This window comes from Passer montanus, unplaced genomic scaffold, assembly GCF_014805655.1.
Source record: "Passer montanus isolate IOZ18808 unplaced genomic scaffold, ASM1480565v1 scaffold20, whole genome shotgun sequence".
NCBI lineage: Eukaryota > Metazoa > Chordata > Aves > Passeriformes > Passeridae > Passer > Passer montanus.
The window spans coordinates 11,686,231-11,708,855 of record NW_024366592.1 but is presented as its reverse complement, the minus strand read 5'-3'; the positions used below and the strand labels follow the sequence as shown (position 1 = coordinate 11,708,855).

The 22,625-nt window shown below is 40.4% G+C and overlaps 1 protein-coding gene across 2 annotated transcripts in view; it reads left to right on the top strand.

Annotated features, from left to right (window-relative positions):
• The window catches only part of TMEM178B (transmembrane protein 178B), a 220,066-nt gene that overhangs the window by 27,415 nt on the left and 170,026 nt on the right, over positions 1 to 22,625 (top strand). The gene's annotated exons all lie outside the window — the stretch shown is intronic.

Sequence of the window (22,625 nt, the reverse complement as noted above, 5' to 3'; positions counted from 1 at the left end):
TTGATTAAGGACTGTGTATCTGGTTTGACTACTGTCCTGAGGAAAAAGATTGCCTCAAAGCATAAAATCTAAACAGTGAAAGAATTATTGAGATATTCTCTTTTCATTTTTTTTTTGCCAAGAAGCTCAGGTGCCTTGTCTGCAATCTCACAAAAATCTGAGCTAGAGCTGGAAGTGTGTCCAAAACTCTTGACCCCTAGTCTTATGCCTCAGCTGTAAAAGCATCCTTTCTTCCTGAATAGCTGTAGTAATGATCTGCCAAGGGAATGAAGAGAAATGGAGACTCTTGTCTCCAGTATTATGATTCTGAATAAAGCCTCAGGTCAATGTGATCAGACATACAGAAAAGAGAAGGATGATGTCTCTATGACATGGTTGAATTACTGGCATTGCAGAGCTGGTCCATTTTTTTTCATAAATGGTAAACTTATCAGTGTGGGGGAGAATCAAAGGGTTTTGTGAAATTTTGTCAAGCACAGTGATAAAATAATCACTATAATGTCAGAAGGCAAGGAAGGATTGAGGGAAACAAGGTAGTGAAAAAGTAATTTTTTTCAGCATGACAGATATAATTGTGGAAATTATAACAATTTCTAATATTCTAAAAATAGACTTCCATTTTTTGGGACTATTTCTCAAGGAAATAGTGATATCCAGTTAAAACGTATCCAGTTAAAACGTATCCAGTTAAAAATCAAAGCATTTCATTATTGTTTTGCCAAAACATACTGGGTTGACCTAAAAGGATTTTTTTGTCTTAACTTTTCACTGAAAAGCTTCAAAAATTTTATTCTGTTTGAGTAAAATTTATTTTTTTCTGATTTTTCTCATTTTCCCATCTGTTTCTAATGGATCTTTCTTTACTAAAACAGCAACTTAACTTTTGCTAGCTTGATCTTGCACACTTGAATGTGAAAAAAGGCAAAAATAAATTGAAAATTAAATGCATTAAATTTTCATAATGTGTAACTTTAGTATGAATATGTAAATATTTCATCCCTCTTTGGTTCCTTTAAAACATCCTCCAGCCCATTGACTCTAGTAATGGGCCAGGTAAACATCTTGACCTTTATCTACTCAACTTAAAATCCCTATAAATAACTTTTATTGGTTTCTTTCCTCTGCAGCTATATGTAGTGTCACAGCTAAGAATGTCATTGCCCCAAACTGACAAATATGTTTTCAATTTTTTGGTCTTTTGTTTTCTTTTTCTTCTTTCATTGTTTATAAAGCAAGAATACAAATACAAGAAAAGTCAAAAGAAAGGTCTTTGTTCAAATAAAGGTAAAATTCTGCTGCAGACAGGAAAGTGACTTTGGAGAAAAAATGATATCATCAGACTCTGTATTTATTCTCTTCAGTGGCATCCAGATCAAATTTACTTGGTTTTCAAGGTGATGTTTCTAACCAGCCAGCCCTTAAACTCAAATTGGGATCTGAAAGTCAAGCTGTGTCCTTTCTGACTCATGCATAATCATCCTTAATAAAGTTTCTATAGACAGGATTTAGCTGACAAGTTGGTGTTTATCATACACAAGACAAAAGAGATTAATCCAAGCCATTCATCCTTAGCTAGGCTGACTCTTCTTCATTAGGTGGTTAATGTATGCTATCTGTAAAGCAAGACAGAACAGGATGATCCAAAGAGCAGATGTCCTAATATAGAGTTGGTTTTATGCAATGCTTTTCTCCACCACAAATATATTTTATTTTAACAAAGTATTTCCCAGACAAATCCAGTGGTGAGCCCCTGTGATAGCAGGCCTGGGAAAAATCCCTTTTGTCTTCCTTCCCCTTACCATTGTGCTCATCTTCCAAAGCAAAATGCATGTAAGGGATTAAAAAGGGGAAAGAGTGGGGCTCTGCTCTGCAAAGAGATCAGCTGGTCCATGGAAGATGAAGTCAGATTTGGGGTTTCCAGACCCATAGCTCTCCTTGTTGAGCATGGTACTTCATGGAGTCTGGCACATGATACTGAACATCCTCCTGAGCTCACTGACATTTGTGTATTTAATGTACATGTGTGGCAGCCTGACACCCACTGTGACAGAAAACACCAGCAGATGCAGCAAGCTACCACCTCCCATCTCTTTAGGTTGAGGTGATGATGTAGTTTGAGCTTGCTTTGAGATCTCCCCTCTTTTTATTGAGTGTTACATCTTGTCTTGACTGTTATTTTAATCCGCTTGTCATGCACTTAGCATGCTGAGTAGTCAGGCAAGGAGCTGACTGGGTGCAGGGTAAGTGAGTATCTCTCTGCTTGGGAGAGCTCTGGTCCTTCCCTTTAAGCACATCTACCTCATGTATGATGATGAATGTTAAAGGGAAGGCTGGATATCACCTGGCCTTTTTCATATCACCAGGGTGCTTGCAAGAAACCAGAGGAAGCGTAATCAGTTTGAAGAAGAGGTGTCCTTTAAGCAGAGAGAGAAAGAGATCATGCTTATAGGAGGCATTTCTTTGCAAGTAGCACAGTGGAGCAGAGGAGAAGTGGCCAGTTTCCATTTTCTGATCTGTGCTAGACCAGCTTAGGAAGCAACTTCACTCCCTGCACCTCAGCCATCTGACCTGTTAGTGACAATGGAGATCACTCCTTTATAAGGCATTTGAAATATGTTAGTAAGGAGTGTGCTATTAGGGAAAGGAATGTTAATATTTACTATTAGTATTACTACTTTTACTATCACAATGCTAATAGAATCACTCAGTTTCTGTCTGGACAAATATGAGATCTTTGTTGGCTTCTGGAACAGATGTGTGGCCAGGTTTTGTGTCATCAGAAATGGCTGTTTGGCTATTGTCTTCAAACACCATCTCACCTACTAGTGGCTCCGTCTGGGGCCCTGTTGTGTGTTTGAAATGCAGAGGTTGTCCTGTTGGAAGCTGCCAGGACTTCCTTTGGATCATATTTGTGTGACATGAAATCGTGCTCTTAATTGGCTGGATGCACTCTTCCACCCAGGGCTGTTTGAAATGCAGAGGTTGTCCTGTTGGAAGCTGCCAGGACTTCCTTTGGATCATATTTGTGTGTGACATGAAATCGTGCTCTTAAGGGCTGGATGCACTCTTCCACCCAGGGTGGCAGTCTGGTGTAACAGTCTGGGGCTGTCACAATGTTTCTTCTCAGCCTCCATGCTGTCATTCCTCCTGCTCCTTTGATCCTTGCTCTTCTCTGCTCCCTTTCTTTCTGTCCCTTTCCTTAGTCCCATTTTGTTATTATTAGTCTTGTCCTTTCAAGTTGCCCTGTTATTTCTAGTCTTCATTTCCTGCCTTTTTTGCATAGACCCAGTGTCTTCCCATGCAAATTGTGTAACTCATAATGTTCCCTGTCTTGGAAGAGGCAGAGGTGGCCAGCATGCAGCAATCGTGGCCTCTCACAGCAGGAACACACAGGTAACTGGTTTTTTAGGGAGCCTTAATGCAGTGAGTGGACAGCAATCAGTCCAGGCAAGAGAGGAGACTTACACCTTATCAACAAGGCTAGGTTGGGCCTCTTAAAGAGGTCTGGGGATCCTCCTCTGTGTACTTGTTCATTTGTCCCATGTATGAGTTGAGTGACTTTAACTTCCTTCTGTTTCTTCCTTTACTTGTTCTTCCTTTACTGTCTTCCTTTACTGTTCTTCCTTTACTGTCTTCCTTTACTGTTCTTCCTTTACTGTTTCCTCACTGTCTTCTGAATCTCCTGTCCATCTGTCAGCAAGACCGTAACACATATCTTCTTGTGATTCTGTCACTGAACTTCCTTCACCATGTGAATGCAGCTACACATAATCTAAGGCTATAAGGGTGGTATATAGTGATGGATGATGCTCTGCAGTGGAGTCAGGATTGTGTGATTATGGGATTTGGTAGTCATTTGCTGTCCCAGCAGTAATCACTGTATACACAGCGACTAAACAAGAATTCAGCCAAACAGTATTTTCTTTAGGGCAAAATGTCATGGAGACTTTGAAAAATACATTGAAGCCTTCTTTTCTGATTATTATACTGTATTCTGATGCTCCTTCTATCAAGATTTTTCAGAACCCATGTCTCTTCTAATGGAAAAAACGAGATACAAAAATAATCTGGAATTTATGACTCTCAAAAAGAATCAAAAGCCTGGAGATCAGCTCAGAAACTCAGGACAGGACATTCCATATTAATCTGCAAAGCAGGAGCATTATATTGCAGTTCAAGGTGGTAATAGATTAATTCTATACACTTCTGATGCATATACATCTAAAATTATCACATCAAGCCTTGAACAAAGCTTTGATAGCAGTGTTTCAACAAACTGAGAGGAGTTAAAAGAAAAGCAACAAAAATTATCAGGATGGCTTCAGGATTGCTTTAGGTTGAAAGATTAGGTGTGCTTAATGTGGGAAAGAGATGATGAAGGTGGGCACGCACTAAAAGACTACAAATATTTGGTGGGTGTTAATGCTAAGAGGAGAAGAATTAATTTGTGTCATAAGAAATCACACAGAGGGAAGTGACAAAATAGTCTAAAAACTACAAAGAACCTTCTGCTGTCAAAACATATAGTACTGTGTTTTCAGTGAAGTATCTACAGAGGTAGGTAACAGGCCCCGGAGGCAAAACTTGGGAGGCTGTGCTGCGTGGAGTCAGCCTGCTCTAGAAGAGAGGCCTGAGATAGCTTTCCTCTACCACACATTTTGTTTCTTCCAAAACAATCTTTGTGAATGATCCAATCATTCAAATGACCTCTTCTAACTCAACACATCGAATCTGTGTATTAATTTATTACTATATGGTTATGACTTCCTTATTATGTTCCCAGTGAGTGTACAAGTTTCATGAACATTGTTAATTTGGCCCAGTCTTTCAAATATATTATCTTAATATCTTGTCTAAACCCATGAAAATCTGGTGAGCTTACCCATCAGGTACCTTGCCACACTGGGAAGAAGAACAAAGGCTGTTTTTTTGTTCTTCCGATTGTGCTGATTCACAAATTTCTTTAATGCCACAGACACAGATTCTCTTCTGAGTGTAGGCCATAGCAGGAGCCCCCACACACTCAGAGATGAGATCTGTGTTAGTGTTCATGTTGGTTTCTTCCCCAGGTAAACTTCAGACTGCTTTAATTTTGTTCATCTGTAGCACAGTGGACTGTTTACATCCAAAGATGGAGTCTCTGCATCAGACCTTTGGTCCTTGCTTGCTAAATATTTCCAGAGGTCATTTTTGGCAGGCAAGACACCTGCCTGGACACTGCCTCAGGACTGTGGGAGGGGGTGCAGAAAAAAATCCAAGATATGAGCAGAAGGATGCTCATGCCAGGGGTTTCTGGAGGAGTGAGGCAAGTAAAAGACAGAAACACAAGTGTCATCCAAGCACTAGTGCAGGGGTGAAAATTTTGAGGGCTTTTCTCATGTTCTTTTCTTGACAACTCATTTATTTCAGTGGCTTATTACTGCTGTAAGGGAAGACATGTAAGGCCCCTAGCTATTTATCTCTTCTTCCAAAAGCACATTGTAAATAATCCTAGGAAAATTTACACTGGAATTTGTTTGCCTTTTATCAGCTAGAAGTTTTCTTGAGAGAAAAGGAAACATCACACTTCACTCCAGCCCGGCCATCACAGGGCCCGATCCTGACTGGACGCCATTTGCAATAGCTGCAATCCCTCAGCGTGGTGACCTGCACTGTGATGGGGAGCTCCACTCTGGGCATAGCTCTCCATGTCTCTGTGGGGAAAACAAGCCCCTCGTGCCACATGGTTCTGACAGCGGGTGCATCTGCCCCTCAACAGAGGTGGTGGCAGCTGGAGGCAATCAGGGGCCCTCACGGCCCTAATTGGCTCCAAATGGGCCCCCCACCCCCATCCTGGGGCTATTTCAGCTCAGCCTGAAGGTGCTGGCTCTTTCCTAAGCTCTGCTTAGGAGATGGTTGCTTACAAGTTGGGGTAAGCAGCCGTGGTCTTGGCTTCCTCATTGCTGGATACCCACCCCCATCCTGGGGCTATTTCAGCTCAGCCTGAAGGTGCTGGCTCTTTCCTAAGCTCTGCTCTGAGATGGTGGCTTACAAGTTGGGGTAAGCAGCCATGGTCTTGGCTTGCTCATTGCTGGATGGATGGACCATCATTGTGGTGATGGACCCCATTACCAGCCTTTGTGCTCCATCTTGTGGGTTCATGCCCCTTGTGAGGCTCTTCCTGCCATTTGAACCAGGTATGTGCATGACTGGGTACCGGTGGGGCCTGGTTTTGTGCACCTGGCCTCTCCTGAGGCTGCTCGGAGCTGGTGCTGGGGTGTCCCTGTGGATTGGGAACCAAGGTGCTGTGGCCCAAGCCAGCAGGGTAGGCTTTGGTGGTCTCCTGGACTGGGTACAGCTCTTCTTGCAGGCAGACTGTGTGAGCAAAAGCAGCAGCTGGCTGAGGCCCCTTGTGTGTCCTGGAGCATAGCTCCATGGTACAGAAGTGGCATCTCCCTCAGTTGGGGGTCTTCCCTGGTCTCGGAGGTGACAGGGGACCTGCTGCTGGTTCTGCGGTACCTCCCCCATGTCTTCCTGGCTTGTGCAGCATGATGAAACAAAGACCACATTAGTTGTGGGATGACATATCATCTTTTTCTTTCCTGGCTCTTTCCTTGGCCTGGGGAGACTTGGCTGCTGGTTTGGGAGTTTATCACCTCTTAGGAGGAGCTGTGGGATTTTCTTCCCTGAGCCACCTAAGGTAGTGACATCCACCTGGGTAGTGCCAGTGCTAGGGGTGGGTGATGCAGGTTTGGCTTGTAGAACAGCTGTGTGTGATCCTGTGTAACAAAGCTGTGCAGGCTGGAGGTCCAGCTTCTTTGTTTTCAGTCGAGGGAGGCTGCAGCTTGGGGTCTGCATGGGCCTGAGAGCTTCCCCTGAAGCTGTTGCAGCCCTGGTAGGACACAGGGGCTCCATGCTGTCCTGGGTTGACTGTATGATGCTTTTATCCCAAATCGTCTTGTTCTGTTTATACTGAATAACAAGTTTTACACCTTTAAGACTCTCTTCCAGAGAGTGAAGAGGGGAGGGAAGAAGCGTTCAGTTTGTTTTCACACTGCACTCACTCCTCTGCATTCCTGCTCCTGGACTGTGTTTTCTGTGGATGGAGAGACAGCCGGACAGAGCTCTTTTTTGCTTTTAGTTAGTTTTAGCTAGCTGAGGCAAAGAAGTTCCCTGGACTGTGGTTTTTCTTTTTCTTGGACCTGTTCAAGCCTGCTCTGGACTGAACACCCAGAAGAGCACTGGCAGCTCCACCTGTAGCCCACCGGGCCAGTCCTGGGCCATGGCATTCCGAGCACTGGAGGGACTGATCAGAGACTGAGTGAGCCGAGCTGTAACCCAAGGAGGGGACTGTTGGGAGTTTGTCATCTCTTTTTGGAGCAGCAAGAGGTTTAATTGTTTAATATTATTTGGGTCCTATTGTTTAATAAACAGGTTTCTTTCCACTTTTCTCCATGGAGATATTTTCTCCCGAACTGGCTGGGGGAGGGGCCAATTGAATCTGCTTTTTGTAGAGGAGCCCCTTTGGGGATTATCTCCCAAATTTGCCCTGAACCAGGACACATGCTCATGGGTCTGAAGGGGATCAGGACGTGGTGTGACTGGGCCTGTGGAGTTGGTGAATGAGCAGTAAGGGAAAAGTGATTCATGTATGTTTGGTCTATGTTTACTTAAGAGTAAATGAAAAATAGATTTAAACAACAAAGAATTTTTCAACACTTTCCCGCAAAAGGTTCAGGGGCCAAAGAGATCAGGAAAAATAGGTTCAACTGGGTTAATAGAACTCTTCCTGTTCTTTAGTGTTGTGTTTTCAGTTTGGGGTTTTTGAGTGTGTGGGTTTGGTGATTGGCAAGAGAGGATGGCAGTTAAAAACTCTCAGACTACAACCTTAAGCCACTACCCAGTGAATAGTGCTGTGTGCAGTTCGTGTGTAGTTTGCTGTCTTGCACTGACTCTGCTTACTGGAGCAGCTCCTCACAGTCCTTGTGTGCTGGCACAGAGCCTTGGACTGGCCAGCCCCAGGAGTTTGTGCTTTGCTGCAGAGTGTGTAATTATTCACCTTATGACTCAGTCAGCAGTACTGTGAGTGTCAGCATGTAATTCTTCTCTGCCCTAAAGTAATGGTCTTCGACCAATGGTCCAGCAACTATTTATATGGGTTTGTGAAAGATAATGAGAAAAGTGAGGCTATTGTCATTAGGCTTAAATTCATTATTCAGAGATCCATACCTCCATTTGAGATGCTTTATAGGTCCATGAGTTTCAGTAGGATGAAACCAGTGGCTCTGACAGCTTTCTTACCTTCTGATGGTCCCTTTCATAGTGCAGTATCACCACTTTTTTCCCCTCTAGAGTAACAAATAGGAGGAGTACTAGGTCACACTTCTGTAGAGCAAACTATTACCAGGAAGCTATAATGGTGGTAGTCTAATTGAATTGACATTTTATGTATTATAAGTGATTATATTAAATGAATTTTATTGTGATATGCATCACATTGCCTGAGATTTTAGGGGAAAACTGCTACTTTGTGCCAGATATTGCTGAGAGGAATATTATAGATGGCAAAAGTATTATTAAGGCTGTCTTGTTCATGCAGGATTAATGTCTAAGGTCTAAATTTTAATACTGTCATTGATATTTGAATTTTATTCTGTGCGTTGTTTGGCAACAACCATTCCAAATGTGTGAAAAAAAATCAATGTAGCTCTAAGAAAACTTAAGATTTATGAAACATATGTGATTGACAAATATTGGCCTAATTTTAATTTTCTTCTTGTTATTGATCAATACCCAGATATTCAGGGTATGTTTTCAGCTGTCCTCCATGAGTTTAATTGCTATGTTATTTGATCTGAGTCTTAAAAGACAAAATACTACGAGAAGTGTTGGTAAAATACAAAAGGCTACTGCTCTGCAGTTGGCTCATAATGCAGAATTTGATGTTACTCTTTGTAAGTGCTGTAGTGTTGTCTAAAAGATCGTTTGCCTGGGATATACTGCTGGAGTTGGGGTTGGTGGGAACGCCATCTGTACTGTGGGTGTTTTCTTCAGAAAAAAGTCTAATAAATCCTCCTCGGAAGAACTGCAATAACTGCTTTTGGATTTCATATCTCTGTGACTCTTGTATATCCAAAAGATATGAGGCCCATGTGCCTTTTCAGCTTTATTTTGTGTGTTTATATTCATCTTAAGTGGCACAGGCACAGTGATGGCAGATTGCACAGGGGTGTTTTTATTAGGAAAGCCCAGTAATATGAATAGTTGTAAAATTTGTCTAGACAGAAGAATAGCCTAAAATAGCTGTGGAACATGGGCAGGAAGGTAAGAAATACAAGTGTGTGTGTTGATGGGAGGAGTACACAGGACTGTTTCTACCTCCAGGGCAAGTCATCAGGAACACGTTACCACTGGTAAAGGAAAATCTTGTGGACAGACGGAGTCCCAGGGGTGAGAGCTGTCTGAAAAATGAGAACATAGTTGTGGAAAGAGAGTACCAGACTTTTTAGATAGGGTTTTTTGTAGTTCAAGATAGGCTCATTTTTTCGGTCTTTCTTCCCTTAAATTTCAGTGACATCTTTAAAATATTTCAAGTTGTAATAATGAAATTATTTTCTAATTGTTGTATTTAAATTTTTAGTATTATTTTTAGTAATAATAAATTTTAAATAATATAATAATAATTTTTAGTAATAGTTCTGTAAAAGTACAGTAATGGAAGTTGGCAGAAATAAAGAAAAAACCCAAACAACATGTAGGACCTGGATTATTTGGTTATGAAAAGTGATTTTTTTAAATTTAAAGTCACTGTCCTGGGATCCAGTTCACCACTGCCTTATACTCATTGTCAAGAAATATTTCACAGATATAATGCCAATGCCCTTATGGAGGGGCCTTATTGTTTCATGACTGGGATCTTTTAAAGCTTTTGTTGCTGTTGGGCAGAGTCCTGTCTAGGAATAGATCCTTTTAGTGAAAAATAGGAGTTGTAACCTGTGTGAGAATAGATATTAAACTGGCATGATTTTAAAGTGTGTTATAAGTGGGGCAAAGCATCAGAGTACTCCAGAACTGTTGATAGCTATTGCCTGGCAGCACAGAAATATTTCATTTTTCTATCAGAGTAGTACTGGGGGAAATCAAAGAACACTGAAAACTGGGACACTGGGATGATTGGCTTAGGAGTTAATTTTTTTTTTCAAAGCTAAATCAGTAGGGCCAGATTTCAGAGCCTTATTCATGTTCAGTAGTAGCCCCATTAAAGTCACCTTCCTTCTTCTGACTTTACACACAATTTAAAGGTTTCTAAGAACCCTATTAATAGTATTGAAATCTGGCTTGTACCTTGGCACAAAAATTGGGGGGAAAGATCTCCTGATCATCAAATTCTCTGTGGCTCTAGTAAGAGCAAATTATGGAGAAACATACAGAAAGAAGTGATTAATAATGAACTGAAATGTAAAATTTTAGTTCAGTACAAGACAATTGAGTGTGGTGATAAACTGTGGAATTGGATTCTGAGACAAATGGTAAGCCCAGGCTGCCTGAAGCTTTTAATTTGTTTGAGAAACTGCTTTAAGCAATCTGCTGCAGTGTAGTTTCATCTATTTGGTTTTTAACTCCTGGGAGTGGAGTGCAGCATTGGGAAGAGAGCAGGAGAGCACATGGCCTGTGTAGGTGTGACCCTTGATGCAGAGTTTATGGGCACACTTTATGATATTAGGAAGAATGAAGTAGCTTCCTGGTAAATGTCCATTTTCCAAATCTTGTATTGTTGGAGAAGATAGAATAAATTGTCATTTTCTGAAATTTAAAAAAATCATGTTTAAATTGGAAGCTTTTTTGTACTACTACTACAACAGCATCCGTGGGAAAGCATTTATAGTTTGAACTTGCCTACTTCATTTGGTGTGGGCAGACAAAGTGAGTTTCAAAGCATGTTCTCAAGCAAAAGATTTGATATTTGTATCCTAAATCACATGGCACTGTATGTTTCCTGGGAGGGTGATTCCTCTAACAACCCAACTGTTAACTGGGAGTGTGCAATTAAAAATGTATGCTGTGTTTGTCAGCTCTTTAAACTGTTCAAGCTGGTTACATAAGGTGAAGAAATTCATTACATAAGTTACACCGTGAATTGCAAATTGTTTACTTAGTTGTGACAGCCATAGCTTAAGATATTTGTAGGTTGAGAGTTAGTCAGGGAAGACATTTATGAATCATTTTGAATAATGAATAAATTTCAGATTTTATTTGCAGCCTGTTAGCAGACAATTAACAAAGAAAAAAGGATAAAACTTGTCAGAGTTGTATTTATATGTCTGTCTGCTCCAGATTAGTGACTTAAGCTGGGTTGCTGAATTTGTACTGTTGACTAAATTTGGCATTTCATATCTTGCTGTCAAACTCCTGAGTCATCTAGGCTTTTGAATTTTTTTTTCTGCATAACTGTATAATTATAGAGAGAAAATAGACTAAGTACATTAATAAGGCTTAATTAAAACATGCATATGTACAAATACTCATGTATACAAATGAAAGCATCCAAACTTCTGTGTTCTGATTGAGCATCAGACACAGCACTACTCTGCAGTACAAATTCTCTGTAAACTGTGTTTCAAGTATTTACTTCTACGTGGGTAATAAAATTCAAACAGCCTACTGATGTGTTAGAAATTTCTCTAGTTGTAAAAATTGTTGGTGTCTGAGTTTTCTTATTTCAGCTCCAGCTTTCCCAATAGAATTGCTTGTTCCTGTTCTGGAACAAAAAATAAGCTATATTAGTATCAAGTGGTTTGCTTGTAACACAGAGTGCTGGATTCTCTGCTAGGATGATTTTTCAGGAAAAATCTTACTTGTATTGCAGAAACAATGTCAAAAAACTTGTTTCAATACAGACCACCCCTTGAGTGTGTGTACTGGGGTTCTGTTAACTCCAGCCAAGTCTTATGCAGCTTGGGCTGTTCACTGAGAGCCTTTTGTGTCAGGTGTGGGTAGTGAGAGCCATCTGCTGCCATGGCAAAGGTTTCTGTCATCCTTTCCTGAGGTGTGGGTGACTCAACTAGCTGAGCTGTAAATCTGTGATCCCATGGCCTGTGGGAAAATGTCGGATCTGACTGTGCCCTTCCTTCTTCCCCCCAGCCCATGAGCTTTCCTTAGAGGTGCCTGAAGGTCACTTGTTCTGACAATCTGTGGTGTGGCTCAGCTGCTAAGTTAGTTGAGGATTATCAGTTCATGGATGCCTAGATTGGCCTCTGCTTCTCTCGGCCAAAGCTTTTGGGATGATTGACAAATGCAGGGGTTCTGTTGGCCAAAGTGTTTTCTTGCAAGAAAGGTAATTCTGGGGCTGGAATGACTCTCAGCAAGTTGGCTGTGTGTCAGCAGAGCAGCATGAAGTTGACCTAATATAGAATGGCCTCTAACTCTCACTGTGATCACCTATTTGATGTAGTTTTCATGTAGTTTTGTGGTGATTAATGAATATTTATAATTCTGGAGGTCTTCCAGTGGAAAACATTTTAATAAGTACACAAGAATGTTATTGAAATGCACTTCATTGCAGAGCAGGAAAACATGTATTTAATTGTCTCTGTAATTGCTGGTGACTGGATGCCAGCTTGGCAGGGCAAGGGCTTCAGAACCTGACCCATGTAAAGCCTTCTGGTGCTGGTGTGTGTGTGCAAGCAATACCTACTTTGAGAGGTAGAATTGACCTCTGCTTCACTCTGAATTCAGAGCCAATGAACCAAGTTACTCTGTGAACGAGGCAAAAGAAATGATTATAAATAAAGTAGTTGTTGGTTTTTGTTTTTTTTTTTTTTTTTTTTTTGCTGGGGTTGTTGCCACCCATCTTGAATAACTTATTTTAGCAGGGTAAGTGAAAACTTCATTTCCCTTAAGATTGACATTCCCTTCTCCATTGCTTTTGCAATATTTTTTTTTTGTAGCTGTGTTCATGATAGAAGCAAACCTGTAAAACAAAGCAACAAAAAATTAAACTAAGGAAAGTACATGAAGCAGGAATCAGTTTCAGTTCTCCAATAGTGTGAAAGATGCAGTTTGTTACCAGGCAAAGTAATTTCAGAATATTTTTTTACGCTTCAGAAGAAAACACTAAAGTATTCCCTGCTGCACAAGGCAGCATAGCTCTGATGCTGTTCAGAGGACTTTGAATGGCTGTGCTGTGCAAGTCTTATGGGTGGGTAATGGTGGCTAAAGTGGAATAGTGGAATGGAGGCTAGAGGTGGTTTATTCTTAATAAAAATGTTAGCTGAGTAGAGAGTACTTCAAATAATGTAGCAAGGTCATAGTGGCAGAACTTAGAGAGGAGAATTAAAATATTTAATTACTCTTGTGTTTTTTCCCCGTTCATGTCCATGAAATACAGATAATTTTTACTGTCTTCTCCTGACACCTCTGTGCAGGACGAGGGAGAGCTGCTGAATCAGTGCAGTCTTCTGCTATTGCAAGAAACTGCTAGGTATAATCCCAGCCCCAAACATCTTAAGATACATATGAAGAAGTAAAATTTAGGCCCTTTTTTCTTGGGTGACTCCAAAATGTGTGACTGTGCCTTTGAAGCTTTTTTTAGGTTTGGCTTCAGTCTTAATCTCTGCCTTCTCATAGTTGATAGTCTTGCTCTATTGATGTGAGTCTGTTGCAGCTCTTGCCATCAGCATGAGGTTTTTTTCACTGATTTTCCACCTCATCTCAAAACTGAAAAGAGAATGTGGTCTTTGTCAGTTCCTTAACTCCCTCCCATACCTCCTGTTATTTGTCTCTACAGGGTATTTTGGGATTTGGCAGGGACAGTGTCCTAGAGCCAAGTGAAGTCATGTTTGGCTACAGCTGCTGGAGTAGATTCTGCTTTGCTCCTAAAGAGCAAAGAGAGGCAGTGGCTGTACTTTAGGTCTTGAATTGTCCATTCCTTTCAGGCATAAATCTAGTGCTAATTTAGATGTTAATATTAACAAATCTCATTAATATATTTCCCATGGCTTTCACAGGTGTTTTTGCTAACATCCCACATTTGGAGTGTGTTGTAGTGAATTTGCCTGCTTTGAGATTGGGGTAGACTCCTTAGTTCAATTTGGTTATTACAGTGGGATTTGCAATTGGTACAGAGAAACTCTGGTGAGGCCAAGCCTTGAGACAGAGCCTGTGTACCTCTCCTACCCTGCCTGTGTGGAAGGCAAAACACTCAGATGATGACTGGGCACAAATCACAAAAGCCAAAATAGTTTGTTCCCCAGACATTTGTTCCAGTCTAGACTGCTGATTTGGAGTGTTTTGAGTGACCTGACAGAATGTGTGTGAGTTTCTGGGGCAGTCAGAATTCTTTCAATATGTAATTTCCCCCTTCTTGATGCTCCTTTTCTATTGTCACAACTTGCTTACTGCTTAGATGCCTCCAGCTGCAGCTCACTGGCATGGATCAACAAAGTTGGGTGATTTATAAGCTGAGAAAAATATAAGCATCACACTTGCACACTGATATTTGACAAGGAAGAGGGCTGAGAGACTTGGTAGTGTTGCTTGGAAATGTATGAAAAAACAGGCAGCCACCTTGAACAGACATTTGTCATCTTGCCAGGGAGCCACGGGAAGAGAAACCAGCACAAGTTGCGTTCAGTCACCTGAACATCATTCAGCCATACTCAGTTGTGGGTTAGCTTTGTAATACAACATTTCAGTTGCCTGTGGTCTCTGAACCATTCTATTTAGAGCTTTAATTCCCAGAAGATGGAATTTTTGTTTTGACTTTATGGTTGATGGTTACGTAAATACAGAGAGTTATGCTTGGGAAAGAATGCTAGTTGTGCCAGAGACTAGGTATTGGAAACAGAGTAATGTAGAGGGGGAAAACCTTAGTGGTACTGCATTTTTCTTTTCTCCTTAAACAGAATACTTTGATCTCCAGATGAAGCAACTAGCACAACAGTTCATGTTAATTGATACCACTCAATCATCAATCCACTCGGCTTCTGCAAAGAACATTAGTTCAGCAGCACTGGCAGAGCATCAATGGAAGTTAATTTTAATGGTAATTTGGAGCCTGGCTTATTTCTTTTTTAAAAGGTTTTTATACATGAAATAAATTTTTATTGCTAATTCATTTCATTATCATCTGGTTTGGGTTCATGCTAAATAGTGCAGTTCACTCTTCCTTTTCTGGAATAGGGTGAAGCTACTGTCTGTCCCTAAATACTCATGAGTTGTGATTGTTGTTTGTAGTTTGGAGAGGTGAAATTCAGGGTTAAGGGATCAAAGGTTAAACCAATGAAAGGGTATTTTTTTTTAATATTGAAACAAGCTGCTGTTCTTTCAACCAGGTAATTCATGACACAGGAGTTTGGGCCTGCTTGCCAAGACATGTTATGGACTCTGGCAAGACAGTGCTTCCACTTTTCTTCTGTCTGATGGGAGCAGCATAGCCCTAAGCCTAATGAAAGATACTGTCAGAACCTTCCATCATGCTTTTTAGTGATATGACAGAGCAATGCAGCTCATAATGACTGACTGCATCCCTGATGCAGCACAGCTGCAAGCGTACACAGCGCTGCAGGTATGAGGGTACCCACCTCCAACAAGGCATTTGAGTGATGATCCTCGTTCTTTCTAACTCTGGGCTGAGGACCCAGCAGGCACCAGCATCCTCCAGGCAGAGATAAGTAACTGACTATATCTAGCATTGCTTAAAAATTATTTTAAATTCTCCTCATAAATATTCTCCTAGTAGGAGTATCTGTGGTGTTATGAGTCTGCTTTTCTCCTGTTAGAAGTGAGACTGGCATCCTTCAACTACTGTGCACAATGGCCACATTGTATTTCTCAGATTCACTTTATAGGATTAGGAGTAATAGCTGAGGGGAAATCATGCTCAGCTTCATGGCCAGGTCAGCGTATTTGGAGAAGCTGCAGAGCTGTCCAGTGCTGAAGTGATTCAAGTGTTGTATTATTGCCACGGGTCATGTGCAACTGTTTGAAGTAAACCTCTTTACTGTTTTTGTACTTCATGGTGTGGAATCAGGCTCCAGAATGATCAAAGCCTCAGGCTTAAGTTATCCTAATTGTGCAAAATCAGAGAAGCTGATGAGTTGAGGCTTAAAGGTTGCTACGGAGGCAATGTGCAGCTTACATTACTATGTCCTACTTCCTCGTGGGACTTAAGAGTATACATGTTTTTACTTCCTTTTGGAGTACAAAATTCTGAGTATTTTAAACAACCAGGGTTATTTCAGACTATTTTTGCCCTGGTATAATATGAATAATAACATTGCAGGCTTGGCCTTAAGTAACAACTCTTATGGTGAGGTGTACAGAGCGTCATTAGATTGTTCCACTTGGTTATGTCTGTTCTTGGATTTTGAATATTAGTAGTATATCTAGCTATGATTTTTTATTGTTCCAGTACAACTCTCTACCCCAGTACAAAATCAGCTTATGGTGTAAGATTGAAGAAGCATTAGAAATTTTCATCAACTGGTGAATAAATTTGGTCTGGAATACTGTTAGTTTCACAATCACACAGTGCCTGGACTCATGGGAGACTGGTCCAAGACTGAAGTTCCTAGTCATTGTCACAGCACTGCTGGACTATGATAAATGCCACCAAGTCTGTAGGAAATCTAAAAAGGGAAACAAGGTATTTTCTTCTGCTCCCTCCTTTTAAAGACAACCTAAGTGTTCTTGAATATCATGGTCTATGTGTCAAGAGTACTTTATATTCTTCTTTAAAGTAAGTTATCGTCATGCAATTTCATAGTAAAATGTTTTATTCCATACTTGAAAGTCTATAGAGTAACAGACGAATACTGGTATTTTTCATTTCTTAGGATAACTTGGCTATTTTCCAGTAGGAAAAATTTTTCCTGGAATGGGGAAATAATAGGTGGAATTGTTTTCTTCCATTCTCTATAATTCTAGACCACTTGTTCTCATTTTGGAAAGATGTTTATTAAATCTCAGAAAAATATTAAAGCTTTGGAACATGATGAGTTTGAAGACAGGTTGGATGTGGTTTTCAGCAACTTGATCCTAGTGAAGGGTGTCCCTGCCTGTAGCAAGGGGTTTAGAATTGGGTGGTCTTTAGGGTCCTCTCCAACCCAACCTATTCTATGACTCTGTATTTCCCAAGTAGCTTTTCTTTAGTCCACTATGAAGTGTCAAGATCCAGTATTGCCTTTGTGTGTGCTCCTGGCAAAGGCTTCTTTTGTGTGGATGAAGTCGCATTTCCTGCACATTGGAAAGCTATTCACTTACTGTTATTCCAGGATTGGAGTATTACTTGAACTGTGTCCATGTACTAAGGATGGTTCTCCATATATCCTGCATCTGCTGTGGATACATTCAGAAAAGCTGTTTAATGCTTAAAGTGTAAAATCTACTGCATTTGCAAATTTGTTATACAAACATATATGATAATGGTATCAATTTTAGAAACTGGGCTATTTTTTGGGGCTATTTTGTTTCTCACTCCTTTTAGAGCTCTGTGCTGCCAGCTCCTTTTTTGTTTTATGCTTGTTGCCCACTTGTATAGCTACAAGCAAAAACTCTGTAACCTCTTCTGTTAACCAAGTAAACTTAGCTGCTCTTTTCTCTAGGCATGATAAGGCTGGTCAGTTGCCTGAGGAGGACACAAGTGTCATCTTCAGCTGATTCCAGTAAGGTCCAGTGGCAGACTTGGGTGTTCAGTTTGGGGTACTGACTGTGCTGCCAGTGTGTCTGGCACTTGTCCCTTACTGTATTTCTACTGCAATATGAGATGGGCATTTTGCTTCTCCTTCCTAAGTCTCCTGGTCCTGGGTGTGCCTCCTGAATCTCAGCCTTGTGCATGCCACCTTAATATCTTGTTCCCTTTAAAGTAGGCTGTACTTAGAAATATTTTTGATGAAACTGATTTGCATGTACAACTCACTGAGCTTGTACTGCAGTGTCTTCCTGGTGCTGCATTTGCTTCTTACCCTGGTGGGTGGAATCTCTGGGCAATATCAGCTTGCAGCTATATCTCTTTGCTATGATTTTTGTCACAATTGCTGTAATCGAACCTGGTATAGCAGAACTCTAGGAGATAAGAATAATAAGCTACTGGCATATTTTCTTAAAGGTTTAGATGTTTTCCAATTAATGTTTTCTGTTAGGTTGGCATGTTGTCTCCATCCTTTTCATCAGTGTGGCTGATGATCCAGTGGAGGCATGTCTAGAATTATCCTGGATCTCCTTCACCTCATCCTGTACTCAATGAACTGAAACCTCATGCCCTTTTGGGAAGGGACTAGTACATAAATTAATGCTGGACAGCAATACTGTCTTTTATTAAATAGTTTCAGATATTGTAGACAAATAGACTGTGCAAGGTAGTTGTAGAGTAGTAACTAAAATAGGAAGTGAAGCACTTATAGAATACAACATTTATAATAACACTTGGATTTAGAATTAATTGCACAGATAAAAACGTGTCTAGAAGCACATAGGATGCTGAATCATGGAGTTTTTAATTTTTAAAATCAAGCCTTGCAGTTCAAGTCTTATCTTTAGATATTATACAAAAATATCTGTATGAACAGGGGAGGTACTAAACAAAATCAGCAAAAGTCTTTCAGATTCTATTCACTGTGATTGTACGGCATTTGTCCCATTGGGTGTTATCAGAGGCTACTGAGACACAAGCCTTTATTAAAGTTCAGACTAGGAGTATAGAGTAAAAAAGTAAATCCTGAGCTGGCAGTGTCTGAATAAATGCCTGTTTCCATAACCCCTTCTCTCTAAACCTGAATTTCAGCAGTGTGGTGTTAAAGGCCTGTTCTGCACCTTCCAAGTGGTGCTTGGAAGAGAGCTCCTCTTTGGTCCCATGTATGCTGATGGATTTTTGGGATATGGTTGCCTCCTCCTCTGTCAGAACAAGGATCATAAAGCAAGTGCTTGAGTTGTAAAGGGCTGAATAACACTTCAGGCTCTAAACCCCCGTGGGATTCTGCTGCTCTTTCAGGCACAGGGATGGTGGGCTGCATTGAGTGATGGAAAAAGGTGTTCAGATGTGCAGTGTTCACCTTTCAGACAATGCTTATTACTGCCATCCATGAAGTTCTATTATCTAATGCTGCTCAGTGCACTTGGAATTGTGTCTTTCCTTCTACACAACTTTCTTGACAGGCAGCAGAAATATTTAGTCCAGCTTGTCCTGGTCAGAACATTGCAGTGAGTGGGAGACCTTCAAACTGTAAGCCTCTGATTTGATTTGACATTTCAGATGGGAAGGTGCAAGAAGTGGTAGATGACATTTATTGGAAGACAAGAGGATGTTACAGGCAAGGGAACATCATGTCACAATACCCTCCCAAAGCAAATTCCAATGTGTGCTGACCCAGCAGTAGATGGGGTGAGAAATTCTCATCCCACACCTTAATACATTTAAGTATACACCAGCTCTGGGCCTAAGCTAGGGTCACATGATTTTATAGCAATCTAAATTTATTTGGTGTGGGAAATAATAGATGCTTTTAGACCTATGGGGGTTTTCCCTACTCTGTTCTGCTGCCCTGTTCCATAAGCTGGGCTGGCTTCTGCTATTTTTAATTTCTGCATTAAAGTACATCATATGTATATCTTAAGAGAAATACAATGAATCTTAGCTAAAGTGCTTGGATACTAAATACCTTTGAGACTTGACTAGAATAACTTAATTCCTTGTTCAAGATCATACTGGCAACAGGTCATCTCACTGCTAGTTTTCCCATAGCTGGAGCTATTGGCATACTCTGATCCTTCCAGATGTGTACTGGGAATAAGCAAAGGGAAGGTTGAGACTGGGAATAGGCAAAGGGAAGGCTGGGACTTGAGAGAAGTTGGTCCCTTCTCAGTTTTTGGTTCCCTCTATCCTCTTGCAAGGGCATTTATCCTTCCAGTATTTTTATCTGCTGTGATATGTGTTGTTTGGTACAGAGCATCTGCAACCATGTTGAGATTCTAGCCCAAAGTTGTTGACTGAAGTACATTTGAGTGCAGCAAGACCTTGATGCACCAGAAATGAATTACTGTAGCATTTGTGGAGAGGTGCTCAATGCCCAAGCCTTCTGTACACAAGGGCATATGATGGTATTGCAAAACTCATCACTGGATAAGTAAGAGCACAGTCCAGTCAATTGGAAAAATATTTTTTGATCACATCCACCAACTTTTCCTATTTCAAATACTTCTTCAAACATAATTTCCTTCTGGCAGGAGAAACCACTTAGGATTTCAGACATCTGTGGAGAGATTAACAATATCTGTGATTTGTAGGCTTTAGAATGACCAAATTGTCCTTTTGCTCATATTGGATTTCACAGTACAGTTGTCTGATCTTCTTATCACCATCTTTATTTTTCTTTTCCTTCTAGTTGTCTTTCAATTTGACTATTCAAGGACATCTTTTAAATATTTACATAATGTTGAATTTCTCAAGGCCTTTACTTGATTGAAGCCCTCATCTACAATAGTAAGTCCAGTTACAATAGTGCAGCAAACAGCCTTGTGAGGGAAGGGCAGTGAGCTGTGCAGTCTTTTGTCCCTCTGAATGTGTACTCCTTTACAAAGGAAGATGGAGTATCTTTGCAATTTAGTCATGGTAGCTCACCAGTTAATAATTTGAACAAGGGCAATCTAGGGAATGACTTCACAGGGAAAAGAGCATGGCCAAACATGAAGCTGTTCCTCACTTTAGAAAGACCTTATATAAATGCCTGTATAATTTAATGGTCTCTACTCACCAGGAAAAAAATCTCAATGTTTATTTCAAAGTAGTTTCTTTGTAGCTTTTGTCATCAGGCTATATGATCCAAGTAGTTATTCAGTTGGTAGAGTTTGAGGCAAGAGACATTATGGACTTGCTGGGAGAAACTCTGCTCACTTAGGGATGATATAATCTTTTAGCTTTACTCTGCACTTACATTTAATAACTGCAGGGGATCTTTGTCTCAGAAATACTTTATGTATGAAGTGATGTCTTGAAAATATCTTTACTCCAATTACAGTACCCTAATTTTTTTCTTGAAATAACTAGAATAGGGACAGCATAAAAAAAATTAATCTTAGAGAATCTAGAATATAAGGATGTATTTAAAAATGGTCTCTACCAAAGAAAGAATATGTTGAAAGTCTTCTGTTTACACAGTTTTGAAGTCTCAACAGAGTCCTTGATGAATGGATGTAGTCTGTCTCATCAGCACAGGATGTAGGGAGAACAGTTTATGGGAATAGCAGGATGTCTTTCTGGTCTATCCATGCTGTAATCTGCTCATAGGGGAAAAAGCCCAGCCTGGTTGCAAAGCTGATGTTGGATTTCTTCCTCACTTACTTCTTTGATAGGCTAGATTTCTGTTGGTATTTCTGCTTTTGGAACTGAGATAATTCAAATGCTGTGGTTTCTCCTAGTTACCTTTAATTTAAAATGTGCAAAATGGGATCTATGCTAACAGGGGTGCACTTCCCTAATTTAAGGCGAGCCAAATCACCTTTTATGTATAACATGTGAGTTAGAAAAATGCATCTTAATTTCAACTTATGAGCAAAATGCTTTTTGACTAAAAGGGAAAAAACTATCTCCTTAGTTTAATTCTATAAATCCATGCTGTATGACTCCTGCCACAAACTTTATTCTTCCTTCTCATTTTTCTTCATCACAATTTATGTTCTAGTTAATGTTGTGAAACTCTGCCTGCCACCCCCACACTTAGTTGCAGGACAAAACCTACATGAAAATGATAAAAAATGTTGCATGGTTCATATAAGTCCTTTTTTTTTAGTTCTTTTTTTTTTTTTAAGAGACTGCTGTGTGCAAACTTAAGATCCCCTGTAAGTGGGTTCTTCTGGGAGATGTGTCTTGGTTAGGTCTTAGCCTTATTTCCTCAATGTTGCATGCAAGCATCTGAATGATTCAGTCATGTTGCGATTTCTGCTGTTTAAACATGAGGTTGAAGTGCTACAAGAAAGCTAAATCCTTTCTCCAGCTCAGCTATTTGTGGTGCTTGCTGTAAACTAACAGGAGATACAAAGAAGAGCTTCTGTTCCTTTCACATTAAGAAGGGGACTGAATGTGTAGAAAGCCACATTTACATTGCAAAGCAACATGTAAAAGAGCTTTCCAAGGCAGAGAGATAGGCACCACTTCACTGCATGTGATCACAGATACGCAGCAGGATGAGTGATATCAGTGGATCCATCCTTATTTTCTTGGCAATCTGGCACCCTGCTTCTTAGACATCCATTTGAAATAGGTTTTGAAGCTGGTTAATGAAACACCAATCTCCATGGGAGCATCTTACTATGAGAATCATAGGGTGTACATTGAAGAAACCTGTCCATGGAATAGCCTTTGCTGTGCTTTTTCTTTGGCTTGACAGCAGTACTGAGATATTGCTTTGTTCCATGAGCTATTGGGTCATCAGTGAGTTTTTACTGGTAATTGCTGTCTCACTGACTTTTTATTGATCATTTAATTTCTGCCTCCAAACATGTGGGAGCAAATATTTTTCAGTCCTTTTAACCTCCTTAACTTTTCATTTGTGCTCTGCTTCCCTCTCCCCTGTGGCCAGCCCAAAGCAAATAGGTGGACAAAAAGATTAATAGAAGCAAGGAGATGCCTTCCTCCTCTCAAGTGCCCTGTGGCT